The following is a 12,004-nucleotide window of genomic DNA, read 5'->3' as shown; positions in this document are numbered from 1 at the left end:
TGTCTCACTCACCATACAATCACCTCTCGTGTCAGATGGAGAAGTTCTCTTCTCCCCTATTGTGGGTATGGGGGCGGCTGCAAATCATTTCCTTGCAGATAATTACCTGACCCCGATACAAATCACCGACAAGAAACAATCTGAATAGAGAGCCTGGGCTCACTTCATTTGTAATTGTACAACGCATACAAGGTGATAATTACATCTCATTATGAATGTTAATAGTACCAAATGCAGAACTGAAAGCTCATAATTATAATAATAATTATAATAATGGCAAAAACATTGATTCAACGAGGATGGAAACGGTACCGCCATTCAGCAAGGACGCACATTGTGTCCATTGTATGTCCAGTGTGTATCCCATGTGTGTCCAGTGTGTATCCCATGTGTGTCCAGTGTGTATCCCATGTGTGTCCAGTGTGTATCCCATGTGTGTCCAATGTGTATCCAGTGTGTCCAATGTGTATCCAGTGTGTATCCTATGTGTGTCCAATGTGTATCCAGTGTGTCCAATGTGTATCCAGTGTGTCCAATGTGTATCCAGTGTGTATCCCATGTGTGTCCAATGTGTATCCAGTGTATATCCCATATGTATCCAGTGTGTATCCCATGTGTGTCCAATGTGTATCCAGTGTGTATCCCATGTGTGTCCAATGTGTATCCAGTGTGTATCCCATGTGTGTCCAATGTGTATCCAGTGTGTATCCCATGTGTGTCCAATGTGTATCCAGTGTGTATCCCATGTGTGTCCAATGTGTATCCAGTGTGTATCTCATGTGCGTCCAGTGTGTGTCCAGTGTGTATCCCATATGTGTCCAATGTGTATTCAGCCTGTATCCCGTGTGTATCTCATGTGTGTCCAATGTGTATCCAGTGTGTATCCCATATGTGTACAATGTGTATCCCATGTGTGCCCAATGTGTATCCAGTGTATATCCCATGTGTATCCAGTGTGTATCCCATGTGTGTCCAATGTGTATCCAGTGTGTCCAATGTGTATCCAGTGTCTATCCCATGTGTGTCCAATGTGTATCCAGTGTGTCCAATGTGTATCCAGTGTGTATCCCATGTGTGTCCAATGTGTATCCAGTGTGTATCCCATATGTGTCCAATGTGTATCCAGTGTGTATCCCATGTGTGTGTCCAATGTGTATCCAGTGTGTATCCCATGTGTGTCCAATGTGTAGCCAGTGTGTATCTCATGTGCGTCCAGTGTGTATCCAGTGTGTATCTCATATGTGTCCAATGTGTATCCAGTGTGTATCCCATGTGTGTCCAGTGTGTATCCCATGTGTGTCCAGTGTGTATCCCATATGTGTCCAATGTGTATTCAGCGTGTATCCCGTGTGTATCTCATGTGTGTCCAATGTGTATCCAGTGTGTATCCCATATGTGTACAATGTGTATCCCATGTGTGCCCAATGTGTATCCAGTGTATATCCCATGTGTATCCAGTGTGTATCCCATGTGTGTCCAATGTGTATCCAGTGTGTATCCCATGTGTGTCAAATGTGTATACAGTGTGTATCCAATGTGTATCCAGTGTGTATCCCATATGTGTATCCAATAAGTATCCAGTGTGTATCTCATGTGTGTCCCATGTGTATCCAGTGTGTGTCCCATGTGTATCCAGTGTGTATCCCATGTGTGTCCAATGTGTATCCAGTGTGTATCCCATGTGTGTATCCCATGTGTGTCCAATGTGTATCCAGTGTGTATCTCATGTGTGTCCAATGTGTATCCAGTGTGTATCCCATATGTGTCCAATGTGTATCCCATGTGTGTCCAATGTGTATCCCATGTGTGTCCAATGTGTGTCCAGTGTGTATCCCATATGTGTCCAATGTGTATCCAGTGTATATCCCATGTGTGTATCCCATGAGTATCCAGTGTGTATCCCATGTGTGTCCAATGTGTATCCAGTGTGTATCCCATATGTGTCCAATGTGTATCCAGTGTGTATCCCATGTGTGTCCAATGTGTATCCAGTGTGTATCCCATGTGTGTCCAATGTGTGTCCAGTGTGTATCCCATATGGGTTCAACGTGCATCCAGCGTGTATCCCATGTGTGTCCAATGTGTATCCAGCGTGTATCCCATGTGTGTCCAATGTGTATCCAGTGTGTATCCCATGTGTGTCCAATGTGTATCCAGTGTGCATCCAATGTGTGTCCAATGTGTATCCAGTGTGTATCCCATATGTGTCCAATGTGTATCCAGTGTGTATCCCATGTGTGTGTCCAATGTGTATCCAGTGTGTATCCCATATGTGTCCAATGTGTATCCAGTGTGCATCCCATGTGTGTCCAATGTGTATCTCTTGTGTATCCAGGTTGGTTAGCAATTGTTACATCTATGGCAATGCTGTTATTACACCCATCCAAAGTGGGGGCGCTCTTATACAGGAGGTGTGTTGCTGGCAAGATCACCAAGTGAAAACAGATGAGAAAACGAATGCAGCCACCACATCTAATGCCCTGTACACATGGTTGGAAATTCCATCGGAAAAGGTCCGATCGGATTACATTGTCGGAAAATACGATCGTGTGTGGGCTCTATCGGACTTTTTGAGAGCTGGATCTAAAATTTTCCGTCCAAAAAATCAGATCAGACTTTTTACGATCGTTTGTAGAGAATTCCGACGGACAAAGTGCCACGCATGCTCAGATCAAATTACAAGACCAAAGCTATTGGCTACTAGCCTCTACGTAGTCCCATCATATGCAACTAAAGTCAACGCGTTCTGAACGATCGGATTTTCCGACAACTTTGCACTGAAAGTGCACTTGGAAGTAAAGTTGCTGTAGAGCCAAGGGGGACATTCAAGGAAAATAAAAAACAGCATTTTAGCTTGCACATGATTCGATGATAAAATCAGCAGAGCTTCCCCTAATTTCAGATCTACCCCTTAGATTTAGAGCGACTGGACTTCCAAGTGCACTTTTGGTGCACTTTCAATTGCACTTGCAATGCAAAGTGGATTTTCCTTTCGTAAATAACCCCCATTGTGTTCCTGGTGGTGTCAGTACAGTACTGATTGTGTCTCTGCAGACATCATGTTCCTGGTGGTGTCAGTATGGTACTGATGGTGTCTCTGTAGACATCATGTTCCTGGTGGTGTCAGTATGGTACTGATGGTGTCTCTGTAGACATCATGTTCCTGGTGGTGTCAGTACGGTACTGGTTGTGTCCCTGTAGACATCATGTTCCTGGTGGTGTCAGTACGGTACTGGTTGTGTCCCTGTAGACATTGTGTTCCTGGTGGTGTCATTACGATACTGGTTGCGTCTCTGTAGACATCATGTTCCTGGTGGTGTCAGTTTGGTACTGATGGTGTCTCTGTAGACATCATGTTCCTGGTGGTGTCAGTACGGTACTGATTGTGTCTCTGTAGACATCATGTTCCTGGTGGTGTCAGTACGGTACTGATTGTGTCTCTGTAGACATCATGTTCCTGGTGGTGTCAGTACGGTACTGTTTGTGTCTCTGTAGACATCATGTTCCTGGTGGTGTCAGTATGGTACTGTTTGTGTCTCTGTAGACATCATGTTCCTGGTGGTGTCAGTATGGTACTGATTGTGTCTCTGTAGACATCATGTTCCTGGTGGTGTCAGTATGGTACTGATGGTCTCTGTAGACATTGTCTTCCTGGTGGTGTCAGTACGGTACTGATTGTGTCTCTGTAGACATTGTGTTCCTGGTGGTGTCAGTACGGTACTGATTGTGTCTCTGTAGACATTGTGTTCCTGGTGGTGTCAGGATGGTACTGATTGTGTCTCTGTAGACATTGTGTTCCTGGGGGTGTCATTACAATACTGGTTGCGTCTCTGTAGACATCATGTTCCTGGTGGTGTCAGTATGGTACTGATGGTCTCTGTAGACATTGTCTTCCTGGTGGTGTCAGGATGGTACTGGTTGTGTCTCTGTAGACATTGTGTTCCTGGTGGTGTCAGTACGGTACTGATGGTCTCTGTAGACATTGTCTTCCTGGTGGTGTCAGGATGGTACTGGTTGTGTCTCTGTAGACATTGTGTTCCTGGTGGTGTCAGTACGGTACTGGTTGTGTCTCTGTAGACATTGTGTTCCTGGTGGTGTCAGGATGGTACTGATTGTGTCTCTGTAGACATTGTGTTCCTGGTGGTGTCAGGATGGTACTGATTGTGTCTCTGTAGACATCATGTTCCTGGTGGTGTCAGTATGGTACTGATTGTGTCTCTGTAGACATCATGTTCCTGGTGGTGTCAGTATGGTACTGATGGTCTCTGTAGACATTGTGTTCCTGGTGGTGTCAGTACGGTACTGGTTGTGTCTCTGTAGACATTGTGTTCCTGGTGGTGTCAGTACGGTACTGATTGTGTCTCTGTAGACATCGTGTTGCTAATGTTGTCAGTATGGTACTGAATTGTGTCTCTGTAGACATTGTGTTCCTGGTGGTGTCAGTACGGTACTGGTTGTGTCTCTGTAGACATTGTGTTCCTGGTGGTGTCAGTATGGTACTGGTTGTGTCTCTGTAGACATTGTGTTCCTGGTGGTGTCAGTACGGTACTGGTTGTGTCTCTGTAGACATTGTGTTCCTGGTGGTGTCAGTATGGTACTGGCTGTGTCTCTGTAGACATTGTCTTCCTGGTGGTGTCAGTACGGTACTGAATTGTGTCTCTGTAGACATTGTGTTCCTGGTGGTGTCAGTACGGTACTGATGGTCTCTGTAGACATTGTGTTCCTGGTGGTGTCAGTATGGTACTGATGGTCTCTGTAGACATTGTGTTCCTGGTGGTGTCAGTACGGTACTGATGGTCTCTGTAGACATTGTGTTCCTGGTGGTGTCAGTACGGTACTGATGGTCTCTGTAGACATTGTGTTCCTGGTGGTGTCAGTATGGTACTGATGGTCTCTGTAGACATTGTGTTCCTGGTGGTGTCAGTATGGTACTGGTTGTGTCTCTGTAGACATTGTTTTCCTGGGGGTGTCAGTATGGTACTGGTTGTGTCTCTGTAGACATTGTGTTCCTGGGGGTGTCAGTATGGTACTGGCTGTGTCTCTGTAGACATCATGTTCCTGGTGGTGTCAGTACGGTACTGATTGTGCCTCTGTAGACATCATGTTCCTGGTGGTGTCAGTATGGTACTGTTTGTGTCTCTGTAGACATCATGTTCCTGGTGGTGTCAGTATGGTACTGATTGTGTCTCTGTAGACATCATGTTCCTGGTGGTGTCAGTATGGTACTGTTTGTGTCTCTGTAGACATCATGTTCCTGGTGGTGTCAGTATGGTACTGGTTGTGTCTCTGTAGACATCATGTTCCTGGTGGTGTCAGTATGGTACTGATGGTCTCTGTAGACATTGTCTTCCTGGTGGTGTCAGTATGGTACTGTTTGTGTCTCTGTAGACATCATGTTCCTGGTGGTGTCAGTATGGTACTGATTGTGTCTCTGTAGACATCATGTTCCTGGTGGTGTCAGTACGGTACTGATGGTCTCTGTAGACATTGTCTTCCTGGTGGTGTCAGTACGGTACTGATTGTGTCTCTGTAGACATTGTGTTCCTGGTGGTGTCAGTACGGTACTGATTGTGCCTCTGTAGACATTGTGTTCCTGGTGGTGTCAGGATGGTACTGATTGTGTCTCTGTAGACATTGTGTTCCTGGTGGTGTCATTACGATACTGATTGTGTCTCTGTAGACATCATGTTCCTGGTGGTGTCAGTATGGTACTGATGGTCTCTGTAGACATTGTCTTCCTGGTGGTGTCAGGATGGTACTGGTTGTGTCTCTGTAGACATTGTGTTCCTGGTGGTGTCAGTACGGTACTGGTTGTGTCTCTGTAGACATTGTGTTCCTGGTGGTGTCAGGATGGTACTGATTGTGTCTCTGTAGACATTGTGTTCCTGGTGGTGTCAGGATGGTACTGATTGTGTCTCTGTAGACATCATGTTTCTGGTGGTGTCAGTATGGTACTGATTGTGTCTCTGTAGACATCATGTTCCTGGTGGTGTCAGTATGGTACTGATGGTCTCTGTAGACATCATGTTCCTGGTGGTGTCAGTATTGTACTGATGGTCTCTGTAGACATTGTGTTCCTGGTGGTGTCAGTACGGTACTGATTGTGTCTCTGTAGACATTGTGTTCCTGGTGGTGTCAGTACGGTACTGGTTGTGTCTCTGTAGACATTGTGTTCCTGGTGGTGTCAGTACGGTACTGGTTGTGTCTCTGTAGACATTGTGTTCCTGGTGGTGTCAGTACGGTACTGGTTGTGTCTCTGTAGACATTGTGTTCCTGGTGGTGTCAGTATGGTACTGATTGTGTCTCTGTAGACATCGTGTTGCTAATGTTGTCAGTATGGTACTGAATTGTGTCTCTGTAGACATTGTGTTCCTGGTGGTGTCAGTACGGTACTGATTGTGTCTCTGTAGACATCGTGTTGCTAATGTTGTCAGTATGGTACTGAATTGTGTCTCTGTAGACATTGTGTTCCTGGTGGTGTCAGTACGGTACTGGTTGTGTCTCTGTAGACATTGTGTTCCTGGTGGTGTCAGTATGGTACTGGTTGTGTCTCTGTAGACATTGTGTTCCTGGTGGTGTCAGTACGGTACTGGTTGTGTCTCTGTAGACATTGTGTTCCTGGTGGTGTCAGTATGGTACTGGCTGTGTCTCTGTAGACATTGTCTTCCTGGTGGTGTCAGTATGGTACTGAATTGTGTCTCTGTAGACATTGTGTTCCTGGTGGTGTCAGTATGGTACTGATGGTCTCTGTAGACATTGTGTTCCTGGTGGTGTCAGTACGGTACTGATGGTCTCTGTAGACATTGTGTTCCTGGTGGTGTCAGTATGGTACTGATGGTCTCTGTAGACATTGTGTTCCTGGTGGTGTCAGTACGGTACTGATGGTCTCTGTAGACATTGTGTTCCTGGGGGTGTCAGTATGGTACTGGTTGTGTCTCTGTAGACATTGTGTTCCTGGTGGTGTCAGTATGGTACTGGTTGTGTCTCTGTAGACATTGTTTTCCTGGGGGTGTCAGTATGGTACTGGTTGTGTCTCTGTAGACATTGTGTTCCTGGGGGTGTCAGTATGGTACTGGTTGTGTCTCTGTAGACATGTTCCTGGTGGTGTCAGTATGGTACTGGTTGTGTCTCTGTAGACATTGTGTTCCTGGTGGTGTCAGTATGGTACTGGTTGTGTCTCTGTAGACATTGTGTTCCTGGTGGTGTCAGTATGGTACTGGTTGTGTCTCTGTAGACATTGTGTTCCTGGTGGTGTCAGTATGGTACTGGTTGTGTCTCTGTAGACATTGTTTTCCTGGGGGTGTCAGTATGGTACTGGTTGTGTCTCTGTAGACATGTTCCTGGTGGTGTCAGTATGGTACTGGTTGTGTCTCTGTAGACATTGTGTTCCTGGTGGTGTCAGTACGGTACTGATTGTGTCTCTGTAGACATTGTTTTCCTGGTGGTGTCAGTACGGTACTGGTTGTGTCTCTGTAGACATTGTGTTCCTGGTGGTGTCAGTACGGTACTGATTGTGTCTCTGTAGACATTGTGTTCCTGGTGGTGTCAGTATGGTACTGGTTGTGTCTCTGTAGACATTGTTTTCCTGGGGGTGTCAGTATGGTACTGGTTGTGTCTCTGTAGACATGTTCCTGGTGGTGTCAGTATGGTACTGGTTGTGTCTTTGTAGACATTGTGTTCCTGGGGCTGTCAGTACGGTACTGATTGTGTCTCTGTAGACATTGTTTTCCTGGTGGTGTCAGTACGGTACTGGTTGTGTCTCTGTAGACATTGTGTTCCTGGTGGTGTCAGTACGGTACTGGTTGTGTCTCTGTAGACATGTTCCTGGTGGTGTCAGTACGGTACTGGTTGTGTCTCTGTAGACATTGTTTTCCTGGGGGTGTCAGTACGGTACTGGTTGTGTCTCTGTAGACATTGTTTTCCTGGGGGTGTCAGTACGGTACTGGTTGTGTCTCTGTAGACATTGTTTTCCTGGGGGTGTCAGTATGGTACTGGTTGTGTCTCTGTAGACATGTTCCTGGTGGTGTCAGTATGGTACTGGTTGTGTCTCTGTAGACATTGTGTTCCTGGTGGTGTCAGTACGGTACTGATTGTGTCTCTGTAGACATTGTCTTCCTGGTGGTGTCAGTATGGTACTGGTTGTGTCTCTGTAGACATTGTGTTCCTGGTGGTGTCAGTACGGTACTGGTTGTGTCTCTGTAGACATTGTGTTCCTGGTGGTGTCAGTACGGTACTGGTTGTGTCTCTGTAGACATTGTGTTCCTGGTGGTGTCAGTACGGTACTGGTTGTGTCTCTGTAGACATTGTGTTCCTGGTGGTGTCAGTACGGTACTGGTTGTGTCTCTGTAGACATGTTCCTGGTGGTGTCAGTACGGTACTGGTTGTGTCTCTGTAGACATTGTTTTCCTGGGGGTGTCAGTACGGTACTGGTTGTGTCTCTGTAGACATGTTCCTGGTGGTGTCAGTACGGTACTGGTTGTGTCTCTGTAGACATTGTGTTCCTGGTGGTGTCAGTATGGTACTGGTTGTGTCTCTGTAGACATTGTGTTCCTGGTGGTGTCAGTACGGTACTGGTTGTGTCTCTGTAGACATTGTGTTCCTGGTGGTGTCAGTACGGTACTGGTTGTGTCTCTGTAGACATGTTCCTGGTGGTGTCAGTACGGTACTGGTTGTGTCTCTGTAGACATTGTTTTCCTGGTGGTGTCAGTATGGTACTGGTTGTGTCTCTGTAGACATTGTGTTCCTGGTGGTGTCAGTATGGTACTGGTTGTGTCTCTGTAGACATTGTGTTCCTGGTGGTGTCAGTACGGTACTGGTTGTGTCTCTGTAGACATTGTGTTCCTGGTGGTGTCAGTACGGTACTGGTTGTGTCTCTGTAGACATTGTGTTCCTGGTGGTGTCAGTACGGTACTGGTTGTGTCTCTGTAGACATTGTGTTCCTGGTGGTGTCAGTACGGTACTGGTTGTGTCTCTGTAGACATGTTCCTGGTGGTGTCAGTACGGTACTGGTTGTGTCTCTGTAGACATTGTTTTCCTGGTGGTGTCAGTACGGTACTGGTTGTGGTTGTGTCTCTGTAGACATTGTGTTCCTGGTGGTGTCAGTATGGTACTGGTTGTGTCTCTGTAGACATTGTGTTCCTGGTGGTGTCAGTACGGTACTGGTTGTGTCTCTGTAGACATTGTGTTCCTGGTGGTGTCAGTACGGTACTGGTTGTGTCTCTGTAGACATTGTTTTCCTGGTGGTGTCAGTATGGTACTGGTTGTGTCTCTGTAGACATTGTGTTCCTGGTGGTGTCAGTATGGTACTGGTTGTGTCTCTGTAGACATTGTGTTCCTGGTGGTGTCAGTATGGTACTGGTTGTGTCTCTGTAGACATTGTGTTCCTGGTGGTGTCAGTATGGTACTGGTTGTGTCTCTGTAGACATTGTTTTCCTGGGGGTGTCAGTATGGTACTGGTTGTGTCTCTGTAGACATTGTTTTCCTGGGGGTGTCAGTACGGTACTGATTGTGCCAAAATGTTCTGTAAAAAATGTGCTCAGCTCACAGCCTGAAAAAGGTGGGGGAGCTTCTCTTGGTTCCTTTTACTTGGGTAGGTCACCCCAATCAAGTGAATTGACTGTCTTGTTAGGGTGATGCTTTAGGCTGTGATGCATTTTGCAAAAAAACGCATATCATGCGTTTAACACGTTTTCGGTGTGTTTTCTGGATTCCTGACTCCCAGCATGCACCTGTGAAACTCTTGACTCTAAAAGCACACCATAAACGCACAGCAGGTGCATTTTTTTTAATGCAATGTGTTTTTGGTGGGTTTTCTGAAAAAAATATTGGGCAATGTTTTTTTTTTTTTTTTAAATAGGGCACCAAAGACGCAGCATGCGGGACTTTCTGAAATGCGCCGCGCCCGCTGTGCATTTCGGTTCTGTAGGATTTAAAAGGGAAAGATTTTTTGCAGTAAAATAAATGATCGCACGGCAAAGCGCATCAGTGCGCAAGACGCCTAACGTGCAATGCGTTAGGAAAGGACCCTGAAGGGCAACGGGGGGATTGGGTTCCAGAAGATGGACAATCCCTTTAAATGAGGACGGTTGGTGTGTATGGGGACTGTGATGAGTCACAGCGCTCCCGGCCTGCCTGCACTTCCCTGGTGTGGCCAGCAGGTGTCAGCAGTGCCCGCTGGAGATGATGATGATGATGATGATGATGGTCCCTCCTCGGAGTGTCAGCCCGGAGCTGTGTGCAGAGCTCAGCCGGTGATCGGGAGGACTACAGCATCCCCTCCCCCAGCCCGGGGCAACCGGGACTACATCATCCCTTCCCCCACACCGGGACTACAGCACCCCTCCCCCCGGGACAGACAGGTACCTGTGTAATGACTGCAGAGCATTGTGTGTGTGTGGGGGGCCCCTGATGGCCGAGAGCGGGGGGCCACTGCACTGAGCACCCCCAAGACCATCGCATTGTATAGAGCTGGGATCATTGCACCCTGCACCACCGACAGCATTATATTATATTATATTATATTATAGATCGGTGCTGTGAATACATTGTATATACTGGGAGCATTACATTGTATTGTACACACGGGATCATTACACTGAGCAGCACCGACAATATTGTATATACCAGTGAAGCAAATACATTGTATACACTGGGATCATTGCATTGCACTGTGTGCATCATATAGGACTTTATATGTATTGTGGGGTGGTGTGCAATGGTTGTATTGTGTGTATAGCTCTGTGTGCTGTGTGATCATTGCAATATATATATATAATATATATGGTTATTGCACTGTGACGGTTGTATGCTATTATCTGTGTGTGATTGTATAATATAACAGAGATGTGTGTGATGTCCCTGTGCAGTGTATTTGTTGATCAGTTCATTATATAGCTGTGTGATCACTCAATGCACAACATTGTATATAAGTGCATAGCATTGTATAGCCCTGAGTAGTATTGTACAGAATTGTAGACCATTGTGTAGCATTATATAGTATTGATGACCATTTATATTTCATTATATAGTATTGTAGACCATTATATATCCTTATATAGTATTACAGGCCATTCTATATAATTATATAGTAGTGTAGATCAATGTATCTCATTATATGGTATTGTAGACCATTATATAGTACTGTAGACATTGAATATCTTTATATATAGTTTTGTAGACTATTGTATATCATTATATTGTATTATAGGCCATTCTATATCATTATATAGTAGTGTAGATCAATGTATCCCATTAAATAGTATTGTAGACCAATATATATCATTATATATCATTATATAGTATTGTAAACGATCACATATCATTATATAGTATTGTAGACCATGATATATCATTATATAGTATTGTAGATCATTGTATTTCATTATATATTAGAATAGACCATTATATCTCATTATATAGTATTGTAGACCATTACATATCATTATATAGTATTGTAGACCATTACATATCATTATATAGTATTGTAGCCCATTATATATCATTATATAGTATTGTAGACCATTATATATCATTATATAGTAGTGTATACCATTATATCTCATTATATAGTATTGTAGACCATTATATATCATAATATAGTATTATAGGTCATCATATATCATTATATAGTAGTGTAGACCATTATATCTAATTATTTAGTATTGTAGACCATTTTAAATCATTATATAGTAATATAGACCAATATATCTCATTATATAGTAGTGTAGACCATTATATCTCATTATATAGTATTGTAGACCATTATATAGTTTTGTAGACCATTATATATCATAATATAGTATTATAGGCCATCATATATCATTATATAGTATTGTAGACCATTATATATCATTATATAGTATTGTAGACCATTATATATCATTATATAGTATTGTAGACCATTGTAAATCATTATATAGTAATATAGACCAATATATCTCATTATATAGTAGTGTAGACCATTATATCTCATTATATAGTATTGTAGACCATTATCTCTCATTAT

General features: G+C 44.3%; 1 protein-coding gene across 3 annotated transcripts in view; it reads left to right on the top strand.

Moving 5' to 3' along the window:
• Positions 1 to 12,004, top strand: part of ABCA5 (ATP binding cassette subfamily A member 5) — a 175,782-nt gene that overhangs the window by 25,152 nt on the left and 138,626 nt on the right. The window contains exon 1 of one of the 3 annotated variants that reach the window (XR_013263453.1): positions 10,126 to 10,358. The exons of 1 other annotated variant lie outside the window; for it this stretch is intronic. The gene's annotated coding sequence lies outside the window, so the exon portion shown is untranslated. Of the gene's footprint in view, positions 1 to 10,125; positions 10,359 to 12,004 lie in introns of those variants that run through there. One more of the 3 variants, XM_077458667.1, reaches the window with a different exon arrangement.

Source organism: Lithobates pipiens, unplaced genomic scaffold (assembly GCF_037356315.1).
Source record: "Lithobates pipiens isolate NorthernLeopardFrog02 unplaced genomic scaffold, aLitPip1_a1.2 Scaffold_28, whole genome shotgun sequence".
NCBI classification, from domain to species: Eukaryota; Metazoa; Chordata; class Amphibia; order Anura; family Ranidae; genus Lithobates; species Lithobates pipiens.
Note: the sequence above shows the minus strand (reverse complement) of the source record. Positions and strands in the feature narration are given on the sequence as shown.